This window comes from Schistocerca gregaria, chromosome 4 (genome assembly GCF_023897955.1).
Source record: "Schistocerca gregaria isolate iqSchGreg1 chromosome 4, iqSchGreg1.2, whole genome shotgun sequence".
NCBI classification, from domain to species: domain Eukaryota; kingdom Metazoa; phylum Arthropoda; class Insecta; order Orthoptera; family Acrididae; genus Schistocerca; species Schistocerca gregaria.
In genome coordinates, this window is record NC_064923.1 from 13,159,483 (window position 1) to 13,175,177 (window position 15,695).

Genomic DNA, 15,695 nt, shown 5'->3' on the forward strand with positions numbered 1-15,695 from the left:
GTCTCCGTCAGTCGCAAGGAAACTGTATTTGAAGGTGAAGGTGATTTTGTAGACATGTGTGAAAGACATGTTCTGAAATGCAAGTGGTGTTAGTTGGAGAGCACTTCCTTTACGTGCCAGATGTGTAGCCAAGCAGTAATGGGTCGCCATAGCTGCAAATATTAGATGGTAATATGAAGTGTTGTCAGCTGAAGTCTGATGATCCAGACGACCGTAAGGATGAAGTACGCAAAAGTACCGCTAGGCCGCGCCTCTTTAGCTCAGTGGCAGAGCACTGGTCTAGTAAACCAGGGGTCGTGAGTTCGATCCTCACAGGAGGCAGACGAATTTTGGATATCAGTTGCGCGTCGTGGCCTTATAGCAAACAGTATCTGGGATGACTAACAATTAGCGAGAGGCGTTTTATTAAGAATTACTCTCAGATGTGATTAAGGCGAATGGCGCAGATAAAGCATTTGCCAAAGCGGTACAGCATAAGGTGGGATGGGACAGTCTGAAATATATTTTATAGATGTATTTCTCACATATCTCAGAGCCTTCCGCGGTTGTCGTCGTCGTCGTCGTCGTCGTCGTCGCCGTCGCCACTTCTGCAGAAGTAGCAAATGGACATCGTAGCAAATGCGGCGAGGGACGCCCTGCCTTACATTTCCGAATGCACAAAGTGTGTGGTTTAGTTTCCCAGTCTATATTTGGTAGGTCTCGTAGCAGGTTGAATGTATCAAATGGGTGGGAAAGAGCAAGGGGCAGCGTCTGTGTAGAACGAAAACACAACTCCTCAGTGGTGTGAGCGTTTTGAGATGAGTCGTATATAAGTTCCACTTGTTTGTCAGTGACCGTGTGGCCTAATGGATAAGGCGTCGGACTTCGTATCCGAAGATTGCGTGTTTGATTCCTCTCTCGGTCGTGTTTTTCCAGATCTGAAAAAGAAACATACCGTTTTAGTGTAGCACTTGAGCAGTACGAAACCGTGTGAACGTTGCTGTTGACCATTTTCTGCTTGGAGATGCTCTTGAGCTTGAAACACGCACAACAAGACCGGTGTTAACTAGCGAATTGGTTTGCATATTGCCGTCGCCGCGTGTTTTTGACTGGCACTTGCACATCTAAAATAACGTCGGAAAGTAACTCGTTCGGCTTATGAGTCACATCAAGTATGTGTGTTAATTTTGACGAAACTAGCTCTGCAGGTTGTCATGCAATTCTGTTACCTCTCAGAAATGATTATGAAATAAAAGTGAACTACGTGACGAGTGTGACGTTAGGAAAACATTAGGCAACATGGGGAGGTTCTGTATGGGACCAATCAACCCAAACGAGTACTATGTGACGTGCTTACCGGCATATACTCACCGAGGCAGCGCGGCTAGCTCAGTCGGTAGAACATAAGGCTCTTAATCCCAGGGTCGTGGGTTCGAGCCCCACGTGGGGAGGAACGGAATTTTGTTCCTCTGCAGATGTAACTTACCATTTTTCTGATTAACGTGATGTAATGGAAATAGCAACTTTAAACTTTGCCTACGTCTCCGTCAGTCGCTACGAAACTGTATTTGAAGGTGAAGGTGATTTTGTAGACATGTGTGAAAGACATGTTCTGAAATGCAAGTGGTGTTATTTGGAGAGCACTTCCTTTACGTGTCAGATGTGTAGCCAAGCAGTAATGGGTCGCCATAGCTGCAAATATTAGACGGTAATATGAAGTGTTGTCAGCTGAAGTCTGATGATCCAGACGACCGTAAGGATGAAGTACGCAAAAGTACCGCTAGGCTGCGCCTCTTTAGCTCAGTGGCAGAGATCTGGTCTAGTAAACCAGGGGTCGTGAGTTCGATCCTCACAGGAGGCAGACGAATTTTGGATATCAGTTGCGCGTCGTGGCCTTATAGCAAACAGTATCTGGGATGACTAACAATTAGCCACAGGCGTTTTATTAAGAATTACTCTCAGATGTGATTAAGGCGAATGGCGCAGATAAAGCATTTGCCAAAGCGGTACAGCATAAGGTGGGATGGGACAGTCTGAAATATATTTTATAGATGTATTTCTCACATATCTCAGAGCCTTCCGCGGTTGTCGTCGTCGTCGTCGTCGTCGTCGCCACTTCTGCAGAAGTAGCAAATGGACATCGTAGCAAATGCGGCGAGGGACGCCCTGCCTTACATTTCCGAATGCACAAAGTGTGTGGTTTAGTTTCCCAGTCTATATTTGGTAGGTCTCGTAGCAGGTTGAATGTATCAAATGGGTGGGAAAGAGCAAGGGGCAGCGTCTGTGTAGAACGAAAACACAACTCCTCAGTGGTGTGAGCGTTTTGAGATGAGTCGTATATAAGTTCCACTTGTTTGTCAGTGACCGTGTGGCCTAATGGATAAGGCGTCGGACTTCGTATCCGAAGATTGCGTGTTTGATTCCTCTCTCGGTCGTGTTTTTCCAGATCTGAAAAAGAAACATACCGTTTTAGTGTAGCACTTGAGCAGTACGAAACCATGTGAACGTTGCTGTTGACCATTTTCTGCTTGGAGATGCTCTTGAGCTTGAAACACGCACAACAAGACCGGTGTTAACTAGCGAATTGGTTTGCATATTGCCGTCGCCGCGTGTTTTTGACTGGCACTTGCACATCTAAAATAACGTCGGAAAGTAACTCGTTCGGCTTATGAGTCACATCAAGTATGTGTGTTAATTTTGACGAAACTAGCTCTGCAGGTTGTCATGCAATTCTGTTACCTCTCAGAAATGATTATGAAATAAAAGTGAACTACGTGACGAGTGTGACGTTAGGAAAACATTAGGCAACATGGGGAGGTTCTGTATGGGACCAATCAACCCAAACGAGTACTATGTGACGTGCTAACCGGCATATACTCACCGAGGCAGCGCGGCTAGCTCAGTCGGTAGAACATAAGGCTCTTAATCCCAGGGTCGTGGGTTCGAGCCCCACGTGGGGAGGAACGGAATTTTGTTCCTCTGCAGATGTAACTTACCGTTTTTCTGATTAACGTGATGTAATGGAAATAGCAACTTTAAACTTTGCCTACGTCTCCGTCAGTCGCTAGGAAACTGTATTTGAAGGTGAAGGTGATTTTGTAGACATGTGTGAAAGACATGTTCTGAAATGCAAGTGGTGTTATTTGGAGAGCACTTCCTTTACGTGTCAGATGTGTAGCCAAGCAGTAATGGGTCGCCATAGCTGCAAATATTAGACGGTAATATGAAGTGTTGTCAGCTGAAGTCTGATGATCCAGACGACCGTAAGGATGAAGTACGCAAAAATACCGCTAGGCTGCGCCTCTTTAGCTCAGTGGCAGAGATCTGGTCTAGTAAACCAGGGGTCGTGAGTTCGATCCTCACAGGAGGCAGACGAATTTTGGATATCAGTTGCGCGTCGTGGCCTTATAGCAAACAGTATCTGGGATGACTAACAATTAGCCACAGGCGTTTTATTAAGAATTACTCTCAGATGTGATTAAGGCGAATGGCGCAGATAAAGCATTTGCCAAAGCGGTACAGCATAAGGTGGGATGGGACAGTCTGAAATATATTTTATAGATGTATTTCTCACATATCTCAGAGCCTTCCGCGGATGTCGTCGTCGTCGTCGTCGTCGTCGTCGTCGTCGTCGTCGCCGCCGCCGCCACTTCTGCAGAAGCAGCAAATGGACATCGTAGCAAATGCGGCGAGGGACGCCATGCCTTACATTTCCGAATGCACAAAGTGTGTGGTATAGTTTCCCAGTCTATATTTGGTAGGTCTCGTAGCAGGTTGAATGTATCAAATGGGTGGGAAAGAGCAAGGGGCAGCGTCTGTGTAGAACGAAAACACAACTCCTCAGTGGTGTGAGCGTTTTGAGATGAGTCGTATATAAGTTCCACTTGTTTGTCAGTGACCGTGTGGCCTAATGGATAAGGCGTCGGACTTCGTATCCGAAGATTGCGTGTTTGATTCCTCTCTCGGTCGTGTTTTTCCAGATCTGGAAAAGAAACATACCGTTTTAGTGTAGCACTTGAGCAGTACGAAACCGTGTGAATGTTGCTGTTGACCATTTTCTGCTTGGAGATGCTCTTCAGCTTAAAACACGCACAACAAGACCGGTGTTAACTAGCGAATTGGTTTGCATATTGCCGTCGCCGCGTGTTTTTGACTGGCACTTGCACATCTAAAATAACGTCGGAAAGTAACTCGTTCGGCTTATGAGTCACATCAAGTATGTGTGTTAATTTTGACGAAACTAGCTCTGCAGGTTGTCATGCAATTCTGTTACCTCTCAGAAATGATTATGAAATAAAAGTGAACTACGTGACGAGTGTGACGTTAGGAAAACATTAGGCAACATGGGGAGGTTCTGTATGGGACCAATCAACCCAAACGAGTACTGTGTGACGTGCTAACCGGCATGTACTCACCGAGGCAGCGCGGCTAGCTCAGTCGGTAGAACATAAGGCTCTTAATCCCAGGGTCGTGGGTTCGAGCCCCACGTGGGGAGGAACGGAATTTTGTTCCTCTGCAGATGTAACTTACCGTTTTCTGATTAACGTGATGTAATGGAAATAGCAACTTTAAACTTTGCCTACGTCTCCGTCAGTCGCTACGAAACTGTATTTGAAGGTGAAGGTGATTTTGTAGACATGTGTGAAAGACATGTTCTGAAATGCAAGTGGTGTTAGTTGGAAAGCACTTCCTTTACGTGCCAGATGTGTAGCCAAGCAGTAATGGGTCGCCATAGCTGCAAATATTAGACGGTAATATGAAGTGTTGTCAGCTGAAGTCTGATGATCCAGACGACCGTAAGGATGAAGTACGCAAAAGTACCGCTACGCCGCGCCTCTTTAGCTCAGTGGCAGAGCACTGGTCTAGTAAACCAGGGGTCGTGAGTTCGATCCTCACAGGAGGCAGACGAATTTTGGATATCAGTTGCGCGTCGTGGCCTTATAGCAAACAGTATCTGGGATGACTAACAATTAGCGAGAGGCGTTTTATTAAGAATTACTCTCAGATGTGATTAAGGCGAATGGCGCAGATAAAGCATTTGCCAAAGCGGTACAGCATAAGGTGGGATGGGACAGTCTGAAATATATTTTATAGATGTATTTCTCACATATCTCAGAGCCTTCCGCGGTTGTCGTCGTCGTCGTCGTCGTCGTCGTCGTCGTCGTCGTCGCCGCCGCCGCCGCCGCCGCCACTTCTGCAGAAGCAGCAAATGGACATCGTAGCAAATGCGGCGAGGGACGCCCTGCCTTACATTTCCGAATGCACAAAGTGTGTGGTATAGTTTCCCAGTCTATATTTGGTAGGTCTCGTAGCAGGTTGAATGTATCAAATGGGTGGGAAAGAGCAAGGGGCAGCGTCTGTGTAGAACGAAAACACAACTCCTCAGTGGTGTGAGCGTTTTGAGATGAGTCGTATATAAGTTCCACTTGTTTGTCAGTGACCGTGTGGCCTAATGGATAAGGCGTCGGACTTCGTATCCGAAGATTGCGTGTTTGATTCCTCTCTCGGTCGTGTTTTTCCAGATCTGAAAAAGAAACATACCGTTTTAGTGTAGAACTTGAGCAGTACGAAACCATGTGAATGTTGCTGTTGACCATTTTCTGCTTGGAGATGCTATTCAGCTTAAAACACGCACAACAAGACCGGTGTTAACTAGCGAATTGGTTTGCATATTGCCGTCGCCGCGTGTTTTTGACTGGCACTTGCACATCTAAAATAACGTCGGAAAGTAACTCGTTCGGCTTATGAGTCACATCAAGTATGTGTGTTAATTTTGACGAAACTAGCTCTGCAGGTTGTCATGCAATTCTGTTACCTCTCAGAAATGATTATGAAATAAAAGTGAACTACGTGACGAGTGTGACGTTAGGAAAACATTAGGCAACATGGGGAGGTTCTGTATGGGACCAATCAACCCAAACGAGTACTGTGTGACGTGCTAACCGGCATGTACTCACCGAGGCAGCGCGGATAGCTCAGTCGGTAGAACATAAGGCTCTTAATACCAGGGTCGTGGGTTCGAGCCCCACGTGGGGAGGAACGGAATTTTGTTCCTCTGCAGATGTAACTTACCGTTTTCTGATTAACGTGATGTAATGGAAATAGCAACTTTAAACTTTGCCTACGTCTCCGTCAGTCGCTACGAAACTGTATTTGAAGGTGAAGGTGATTTTGTAGACATGTGTGAAAGACATGTTCTGAAATGCAAGTGGTGTTAGTTGGAGAGCACTTCCTTTACGTGTCAGATGTGTAGCCAAGCAGTAATGGGTCGCCATAGCTGCAAATATTAGACGGTAATATGAAGTGTTGTCAGCTGAAGTCTGATGATCCAGACGACCGTAAGGATGAAGTACGCAAAAGTACCGCTAGGCCACGCCTCTTTAGCTCAGTGGCAGAGCACTGGTCTAGTAAACCAGGGGTCGTGAGTTCGATCCTCACAGGAGGCAGACCAATTTTGGATATCAGTTGCGCGTCGTGGCCTTATAGCAAACAGTATCTGGGATGACTAACAATTAGCGGGAGGCGTTTTATTAAGAATTACTCTCAGATGTGATTAAGGCGAATGGCGCAGATAAAGCATTTGCCAAAGCGGTACAGCATAAGGTGGGATGGGACAGTCTGAACTATATTTTATAGATGTATTTCTCACATATCTCAGAGCCTTCCGCGGTTGTCGTCGTCGTCGTCGTCGTCGTCGTCGTCGTCGTCGTCGTCGTCGCCACTTCTGCAGAAGTAGCAAATGGACATCGTAGCAAATGCGGCGAGGGACGCCCTGCCTTACATTTCCGAATGCACAAAGTGTGTGGTTTAGGTTCCCAGTCTATATTTGGTAGGTCTCGTAGCAGGTTGAATGTATCAAATGGGTGGGAAAGAGCAAGGGGCAGCGTCTGTGTAGAACGAAAACACAACTCCTCAGTGGTGTGAGCGTTTTGAGATGAGTCGTATATAAGTTCCACTTGTTTGTCAGTGACCGTGTGGCCTAATGGATAAGGCGTCGGACTTCGTATCCGAAGATTGCGTGTTTGATTCCTCTCTCGATCGTGTTTTTCCAGATCTGAAAAAGAAACATACCGTTTTAGTGTAGCACTTGAGCAGTACGAAACCGAGTGAATGTTGCTGTTGACCATTTTCTGCTTGGAGATGCTCTTCAGCTTAAAACACGCACAACAATACCGGTGTTAACTAGCGAATTGGTTTGCATATTGCCGTCGCCGCGTGTTTTTGACTGGCACTTGCACATCTAAAATAACGTCGGAAAGTAACTCGTTCGGCTTATGAGTCACATCAAGTATGTGTGTTAATTTTGACGAAACTAGCTCTGCAGGTTGTCATGCAATTCTGTTACCTCTCAGAAATGATTATGAAATAAAAGTGAACTACGTGACGAGTGTGACGTTAGGAAAACATTAGGCAACATGGGGAGGTTCTGTATGGGACCAATCAACCCAAACGAGTACCGTGTGACGTGCTAACCGGCACATACTCACTGAGGCAGCGCGGCTAGCTCAGTCGGTAGAACATAAGGCTCTTAATCCCAGGGTCGTGGGTTGGAGCCCAACGTGGGGAGGAACGGAATTTTGTTCCTCTGCAGATGTAACTTACCGTTTTTCTGATTAACGTGATGTAATGGAAATAGCAACTTTAAACTTTGCCTACGTCTCCGTCAGTCGCTACGAAACTGTATTTGAAGGTGAAGGTGATTTTGTAGACATGTGTGAAAGACATGTTCTGAAATGCAAGTGGTGTTATTTGGAGAGCACTTCCTTTACGTGTCAGATGTGTAGCCAAGCAGTAATGGGTCGCCATAGCTGCAAATATTAGACGGTAATATGAAGTGTTGTTAGCTGAAGTCTGTTGATCCAGACGACCGTAAGGATGAAGTACGCAAAAGTACCGCTAGGCCGCGCCTCTTTAGCTCAGTGGCAGAGCACTGGTCTAGTAAACCAGGGGTCGTGAGTTCGATCCTCACAGGAGGCAGACGAATTTTGGATATCAGTTGCGCGTTGTGGCCTTATAACAAACAGTATCTGGGATGACTAACAATTAGCGAGAGGCGTTTTATTAAGAATTAATCTCAGATGTGATTAAGGCGAATGGCGCAGATAAAGCATTTGCCAAAGCGGTACAGCATAAGGTGGGATGGGACAGTCTGAAATATATTTTATAGATGTATTTCTCACATATCTCAGAGCCTTCCGCGGTTGTCGTCGTCGTCGTCGTCGTCGTCGTCGTCGTCGTCTTCGTCGTCGCCGCCGCCGCCACTTCTGCAGAAGTAGCAAATGGACATCGTAGCAAATGCGGCGAGGGACGCCCTGCCTTACATTTCCGAATGCACAAAGTGTGTGGTTTAGTTTCCCAGTCTATATTTGGTAGGTCTCGTAGCAGGTTGAATGTATCAAATGGGTGGGAAAGAGCAAGGGGCAGCGTCTGTGTAGAACGAAAACACAACTCCTCAGTGGTGTGAGCGTTTTGAGATGAGTCGTATATAAGTTCCACTTGTTTGTCAGTGACCGTGTGGCCTAATGGATAAGGCGTCGGACTTCGTATCCGAAGATTGCGTGTTTGATTCCTCTCTCGATCGTGTTTTTCCAGATCTGAAAAAGAAACATACCGTTTTAGTGTAGCACTTGAGCAGTACGAAACCGAGTGAATGTTGCTGTTGACCATTTTCTGCTTGGAGATGCTCTTCAGCTTAAAACACGCACAACAATACCGGTGTTAACTAGCGAATTGGTTTGCATATTGTCGTCGCCGCGTGTTTTTGACTGGCACTTGCACATCTAAAATAACGTCGGAAAGTAACTCGTTCGGCTTATGAGTCACATCAAGTATGTGTGTTAATTTTGACGAAACTAGCTCTGCAGGTTGTCATGCAATTCTGTTACCTCTCAGAAATGATTATGAAATAAAAGTGAACTACGTGACGAGTGTGACGTTAGGAAAACATTAGGCAACATGGGGAGGTTCTGTATGGGACCAATCAACCCAAACGAGTACTGTGTGACGTGCTAACCGGCATATACTCACCGAGGCAGCGCGGCTAGCTCAGTCGGTAGAACATAAGGCTCTTAATCCCAGGGTCGTGGGTTCGAGCTCCACGTGGGGAGGAACGGAATTTTGTTCCTCTGCAGATGTAACTTACCGTTTTTCTGATTAACTTGATGTAATGGAAATAGCAACTTTAAACTTTGCCTACGTCTCCGTCAGTCGCAAGGAAACTGTATTTGAAGGTGAAGGTGATTTTGTAGACATGTGTGAAAGACATGTTCTGAAATGCAAGTGGTGTTATTTGGAGAGCACTTCCTTTACGTGTCAGATGTGTAGGCAAGCAGTAATGGGTCGCCATAGCTGCAAATATTAGACGGTAATATGAAGTGTTGTCAGCTGAAGTCTGATGATCCAGACGACCGTAAGGATGAAGTACGCAAAAGTACCGCTAGGCCGCGCCTCTTTAGCTTAGTGGCAGAGCACTGGTCTAGTAAACCAGGGGTCGTGAGTTCGATCCTCACAGGAGGCAGACGAATTTTGGATATCAGTTGCGCGTCGTGGCCTTATAGCAAACAGTATCTGGGATGACTAACAATTAGCGAGAGGCGTTTTATTAAGAATTACTCTCAGATGTGATTAAGGCGAATGGCGCAGAAAAAGCATTTGCCAAAGCGGTACAGCATAAGGTGGGATGGGACAGTCTGAATTATATTTTATAGATGTATTTCTCACATATCTCACAGCCTTCCGCGGTTGTCGTCGTCGTCGTCGTCGTCGTCGTCGTCGTCGTCGTCGCCGCTGCCGCCACTTCTGCAGAAGTAGCAATTGGACATCGTAGCAAATGCGGCGAGGGACGCCCTGCCTTACATTTCCGAATGCACAAAGTGTGTGGTTTAGTTTCCCAGTCTATATTTGGTAGGTCTCGTAGCAGGTTGAATGTATCAAATGGGTGGGAAAGAGCAAGGGGCAGCGTCTGTGTAGAACGAAAACACAACTCCTCAGTGGTGTGAGCGTTTTGAGATGAGTCGTATATAAGTTCCACTTGTTCGTCAGTGACCGTGTGGCCTAATGGACAGAGTTGCGAGTCAGCCGCCGAGCGGGACGGACGTGTGGCGGAGCTGGACGTCTGGCTGTAGTAAACACAGGCTGAGTCGCTGCGTTTGAGGTTAGTGGTGCTGCTAAGCCGCTATTCGTGTTGCACTTGTATTCATGAAGATCTAGAATGAATAGGTCGAATTATTTGAGGAAAGACACAATCAAGTTTACTTTCGATCGAAATTTCGTTCGACCTAAAGCATTTGAAATTAAAGCATGGTTTATCGAAAAAGTATTGATTAACGGTGATGATGTTGTCGGAGTTTATCTCTCGTTTGTGACAAATGCTGTGTATCTGAAGATGAAAAGTCCAGAATTATGTAGTTCCATTGTGGATCGTTGCGGAGGTAGCGTGAAGTTTAATCATTCTGATGGGAATGTGAGTGACGTTGCTGTTAGTCATGCTGGGTACGGGATTCGTACGATCAGAGTGTTTGAGCTCCCTTTTGAAATTCCGCCCGAAGAACTTAATGTTGCCCTTCGGCCTTATGGCAGAATTATTTCCAATGTGGCAGAAAGGTGGTCTGAAGCTCATATGTTTCCTGTCTTGAACGGCGTAAGGCAAATTAAGATTGAATTACAGAAGCATGTCCCCTCTTATCTTAATATTTGTGGGTATCGTGCTTTGATTATTTATGATGGGCAACCGCGGACTTGCGCTTTATGCAATTCCACGGAACACATTCGTGCAGAATGTTCACGGAGGCGTGTCCCGCAGTTACCGCGTGACGAGATGCCGAGTTCCGGCCCTGTTGTTGGTATGAAGTTGTCATACGCTGCCGCTGCTGACTTCCGCAGCCGAGGCGAGTCGGTGCCGCCTGTGCGCGGGGAGCCTGCTGCCTCGCGGGCGGTTGTCGATGATACTCCGGCTTCAAGCTCTAGATTTGCGGATGGTCTGCCGATCAGCTCCGCGCCCCTCGAATCTATGCCGACGCCAACTTTTTCCAACTCTCCCACTGTGGTTGCTCGTTCTTCCGCGGACTCGGCCGAAGATCCCCAAATACCCGCAACGGAGGTTTCCTTGCGTCGTCAGGATTCCCACCAACGTGAGGATATTGCCACTAGCTTCCGAGGAGTGGACGCTCCAGGCATCCACTCTGCGGGAACTATGAACGAAGATAGCAATCTGGACATTGGTTTCACGTTGGCGCCCACAGAAGACACTTGCGTCAAGGAAACCACAACGAGCGATAGTGTAGAATTGGAGACTGGGTTGCTACCAGTGGGAGCCATGGAAAAAGATGCGCCTCCTTCTGCCGTTGTGGAATGCGATACGCGGACTTTTGTCCGAAAAAAGGAACAGGCGCCGTCAGACGTATCATCCGGTACTTCTCCTGACAGGTCGCAAACTTCATCTCCTGCTAGATCGCCGAAGAGATCTTCGAAGAAAGGCAAGAAGAGGAGATTGGCACACAAAGCAGCAGAGAGTTTAGCTCCTGCATTGCGGGAAAAGTTAAAACATTTAAGGGATAATGAACGACTACGAGAACAATGCCCAGTAGCACGAGTTAACGAGTGTACTGAAGCGGAGATGAGTCGTGCCGATGCAGATGATCTTCAACAACAACCTCGCGCACCGCTTGGCGTCGCAGGTTTGCAGACCGGCACTACTATGGATTTAGACCGAACTGTCTCAGGCAAAGGACTTGATTGGGCCGATGCCCAAGAAGATCGCACCGACCACGGAATGGAGATGGACCTGACACATGCTAGTGGCATTTAATTTTTTTTTTAATGTCTATTTTTCTTTCTGACAGACAGAATGGAATGGTACAGACGTGACTCTGCATGGGGTATACTTCATTAGCCAATTTCTTTTACCTGCACCTATGCCAACGGAACTGACATATAATGTGACCACGATCAATATAAATCGTATTCGCAGTGAAACGAAAGTCGCTTCTTTAAAAGATTTCCTTTACCAGTCGGATACTGATATAGCCCTCCTACAGGAATTTAATGTCCACAACTTTTATGTCCCAGGTTTTCAAGAGATTTTAAATATTGCACCGGAAGCCACATGTGGGACTGCGATCCTTGTCAAAGATGGTATTGATGTGAAGGATATCTGTCTGTTAGAAAATGGGAGGGGCATCAGTTGTAAAATTTTTACTACTACTGTTTTAAATGTATATGTCCCCTCTGGTAACAACGCTAGAGATGATAGGGCTAATTTTTTTAAGAACGATATGGTCTATTTACTTAAGGGGAATCCGGCGGAAGCTTTAATCGGTGGTGACTTTAATTGTGTACTTCACAAAAAGGATCAGCGACCAAATTTTAACTTCTCCAGGGAACTGGCGGCTTTGGTGACAAACATGAAGTGGACAGACGTGTGGGAAAGCAAATACCCCACGTTAGTCAAATTTACGTACATCAGTAGTCGCTCGCAAATCAGAATAGACAGAATATACGTCACAGCAAACCTGGAAAATAAAATCAGTAGTATCGAAGTAATTCCCACTACCTTTTCGGACCATCTCGCAGTGAAATGCAGCATTCGGTTTCAGAAGCAAGGAACGTATTGGGGTCGCCCCTTATGGAAGCTGAATACCCATATGTTGTTCGAGGGTGCCCTATCAAGAACAGTAGCGGAGGTATGGCAGGCTGCTCTACGTATGCGCCATAAATACAGCTCTCGCCTTGCGTGGTGGACCTCATGTGCTAAAAAGAAATTGAGATCATCTCTAATAGCTTACGGGAGGGAGCGAGCGATGTGGTCTCGCAATACCGTTGAATTTTACTATACATGCTTAAGGGAACTATCAGCTCAGCAGATGACTGATGAGGTTTTCATTGAAATAAAGAAGATCAAGGCTCACCTCATAAGTCTCAAGCGACAACAGCTGGAGGGTTTAAAAATTAAATCTCGTGTCCCGACAACGGTGGAGGACGAAAACACATCGCTGTACCACTTACTCGAACATGAAAGAAATAGAAGACGAGCGTTTATTGCTTGTCTTAGAGTGGGCGATAACCGGGTGCTGACGGAACACTCTGACATTTTAAATGCAGTTTATGGATTTTATCGTACGTTATATACTGATACCCGGTATAATCTAGACTGTGCGAACGATTTGCTACGAACTACAGGTATCGACAACGTTATCAATGACGAGGACAATGTGTCCCTTACCACTGCGATCACATGTGAGGAGGTGTTTGATATACTTAAATATTCGCCTACCCGTAAGTCCCCAGGGCCTGATGGCTTGCCTGTAGAGTTTTATTGTAAATTTTGGCCTCTCATCGGTAATCAATTCACAGAAGTGATAAATGAAGTGTTGCAAGGTGTTACTGTTCCACGCGAGTTCAAAGAAAGCGTAACTGTGCTAATACCAAAGGGAAGGAACGCGACAGTTAAAGATCTCAATCAATTGAGACCAATATGTTTGATGAACTCGGATTATAAAATAATTGCACGTGTACTGAAGGAAAGACTGAGACCTCTAATGGAGAAGATCATAGGTGACCACCAAACCTGTCTCTCGGGGCGGAATATTTTTAAAACTGTTTGTGAATATAGGGATGTCTCTGCAATTTTTGCAACGTCATCCTCACCAGGAGGCCTTGCCTTTATCGACTTCTCAAAGGCTTTTGACAGGGTCAACCACTTATTTTTGTTCAGAACGTTGACCTATGTGGGTTTTAGTCCACATTTTGTGCAAGTTTTAATTAACATTGTTGAAGGCATCCAAACACAAGTGTCTGTAAATGGGCATTTCACTCCACCCATTGAAATTCGCAACGGCGTCCCGCAGGGAAGTCCTTTGTCAATGCTCCTGTATGTTGTTGCACTGGAGCCTTTACTAAGGAGACTCGATGTCGATCTTGAGGGCATCACGATATCTGGCGTTAACAACGTCACCAATGCATATGCTGATGACGTTGGAGTGGTTATTCGTAGTAACGAAGATTTAGAGAAATTAACTACGAATATTCAGATCTTTTGTGAAGCTACAGGCGCTAGGGTTAACGAGGTGAAGAGTTCGTTCTTAAATCTTAAAGGTCTTCAAGATGTCCGTTTGGAATGGGCACGCTCCGTCGATCGTCACACCGCTCTGGGTGTCACCTTTTACCGATGTCCGCTTCAGACCATGACCTACAATTGGAAGAAAGTACTGGATACAATCAGAGGAGCCACAATACTCAATCAGACCAGACATCTGAACGTTAAACAACGAATCAGAATAATTAATTGGTCCATTTTATCAAAAGCTATATATATAGGTCAAATATTGCCAGTTTCGAAACCCATTGCCAAACGTATAATGAGTATCATTTGCCGATTTATATGGACAGGGAATATTTTTAGAGTAGCAGTCGGTACAGTTACGTTACCTTCCGCTGAAGGTGGCCTAGGTTTAACAGATATATGGTGGAAGACTACGGCGTTATATATAAAGAGGACCCTACAAATTATAGAAAAACATCCACATAGTATTACAGCCAGGCTGTATCGACTCCTACAGCCAGAAAATTTACGTCCACCCATAAATATAGGCGGAATTAATTATAAATTGAAATATATTCGCCAGTTCTTTTTAGAGATTAGCTACATGGACAGTATTGTCACGAATCCACAATCAAGGAATTGCAGGAAATTAATGGAACTCTTAACAACGAAAGAACATGTCAACAAAATGGAGTGCAGATATCCCGACAAAGACTGGAAAAGAATTTGGAAAAATATTAGTAATCGTGAACTGTCTTCCGACATTCAGGCAACCTGGTACCGAGTTGTTAATAACGTAGTTTCCACTAACGAAAAGTTGCACTCCATTGGTCTTAGTGACACGATTGTGTGCACCCGATGTGACGCAGTTGACACATTGATCCACCGCTTTCTTTGTGGCGGATACGCCGAAATATGGAGGGGACTCCAACGGCGGGTAGCCTTTATAACCAGAACTGTTAGTACTGAGATCAATGTTGAAAAATTACTCTTCCCCGATGGTGTTTTCTTCCCTGTCCAGAAAACCAATGCTGTGTTGTGGTTGTTTGGCAATTATGTACATTACGTTATATCTGAACACGGCAATGACCGTGTTTTAGAATACGAATTATACGAACGAGCAAAATATTATCAGATATGTACGCGCAGGGACCACAAAAAAACTTTTGGTAACATGTTACACATTCTGTTTCAGAGACAAGGGATTGGATAAACATCTTAATAGCCCTCGTCTACGAAAAATGTAGTCACAGGCCAAAGTAGGGGATCGCTGTTGAGGGTGAAGTACGGTGGGGACTTCGTGTGCCCCAGGGCCGCTACGGTAGCCGTGAAGGCCTCGGACAGAACCCCGAAACGGCACTGCGGCTTCACACTTACTGCTGGATGAACCCCATATCTCCAGCACCTACTTTCATCTATGATGATTTTCCAGGATCTCGGTAATATCGGAAGGTGGTTTCGTTGCACACAATGCAGTGGACGCTTCTTGCACGTGTTCCTCAGTTACAATCTTTCTATTTTTGTTTAATTTTTTTTCAGTATGAAGCAAGAGTGACAATTTATTAATTCCCAAGAAGCCTTAATTTTTCAATTTTCAGTTCTACGGAGGAGAAGCCTCACATGGCGAAGAAGCCAAACATCATTTCATTTCCCTAACTATCACAGTAAATTTGAAAAA

The 15,695-nt window shown here is 45.5% G+C and overlaps 7 non-coding genes across 7 annotated transcripts; all 7 read left to right on the forward strand.

Annotated features, from left to right (window-relative positions):
- The first annotated feature begins 249 nt into the window (after nt 1–249).
- On the forward strand, nt 250–321 carry Trnat-agu (transfer RNA threonine (anticodon AGU)). Its single transcript has one exon. It is a non-coding gene; the product is annotated as a tRNA-Thr (tRNA).
- Nucleotides 322–1,768: 1,447 nt separating this feature from the next.
- Nucleotides 1,769–1,840, forward strand: Trnat-agu (transfer RNA threonine (anticodon AGU)). Its single transcript has one exon. It is a non-coding gene; the product is annotated as a tRNA-Thr (tRNA).
- Nucleotides 1,841–3,278: 1,438 nt separating this feature from the next.
- On the forward strand, nt 3,279–3,350 carry Trnat-agu (transfer RNA threonine (anticodon AGU)). Its single transcript has one exon. It is a non-coding gene; the product is annotated as a tRNA-Thr (tRNA).
- A 1,461-nt stretch (nt 3,351–4,811) lies between these two features.
- Trnat-agu (transfer RNA threonine (anticodon AGU)) lies at nt 4,812–4,883 on the forward strand. The gene has a single exon. It is a non-coding gene; the product is annotated as a tRNA-Thr (tRNA).
- A 1,470-nt stretch (nt 4,884–6,353) lies between these two features.
- Nucleotides 6,354–6,425, forward strand: Trnat-agu (transfer RNA threonine (anticodon AGU)). Its single transcript has one exon. It is a non-coding gene; the product is annotated as a tRNA-Thr (tRNA).
- Nucleotides 6,426–7,884: 1,459 nt separating this feature from the next.
- Nucleotides 7,885–7,956, forward strand: Trnat-agu (transfer RNA threonine (anticodon AGU)). Its single transcript has one exon. It is a non-coding gene; the product is annotated as a tRNA-Thr (tRNA).
- Nucleotides 7,957–9,424: 1,468 nt separating this feature from the next.
- Trnat-agu (transfer RNA threonine (anticodon AGU)) lies at nt 9,425–9,496 on the forward strand. Its single transcript has one exon. It is a non-coding gene; the product is annotated as a tRNA-Thr (tRNA).
- Nucleotides 9,497–15,695: the final 6,199 nt, after the last annotated feature.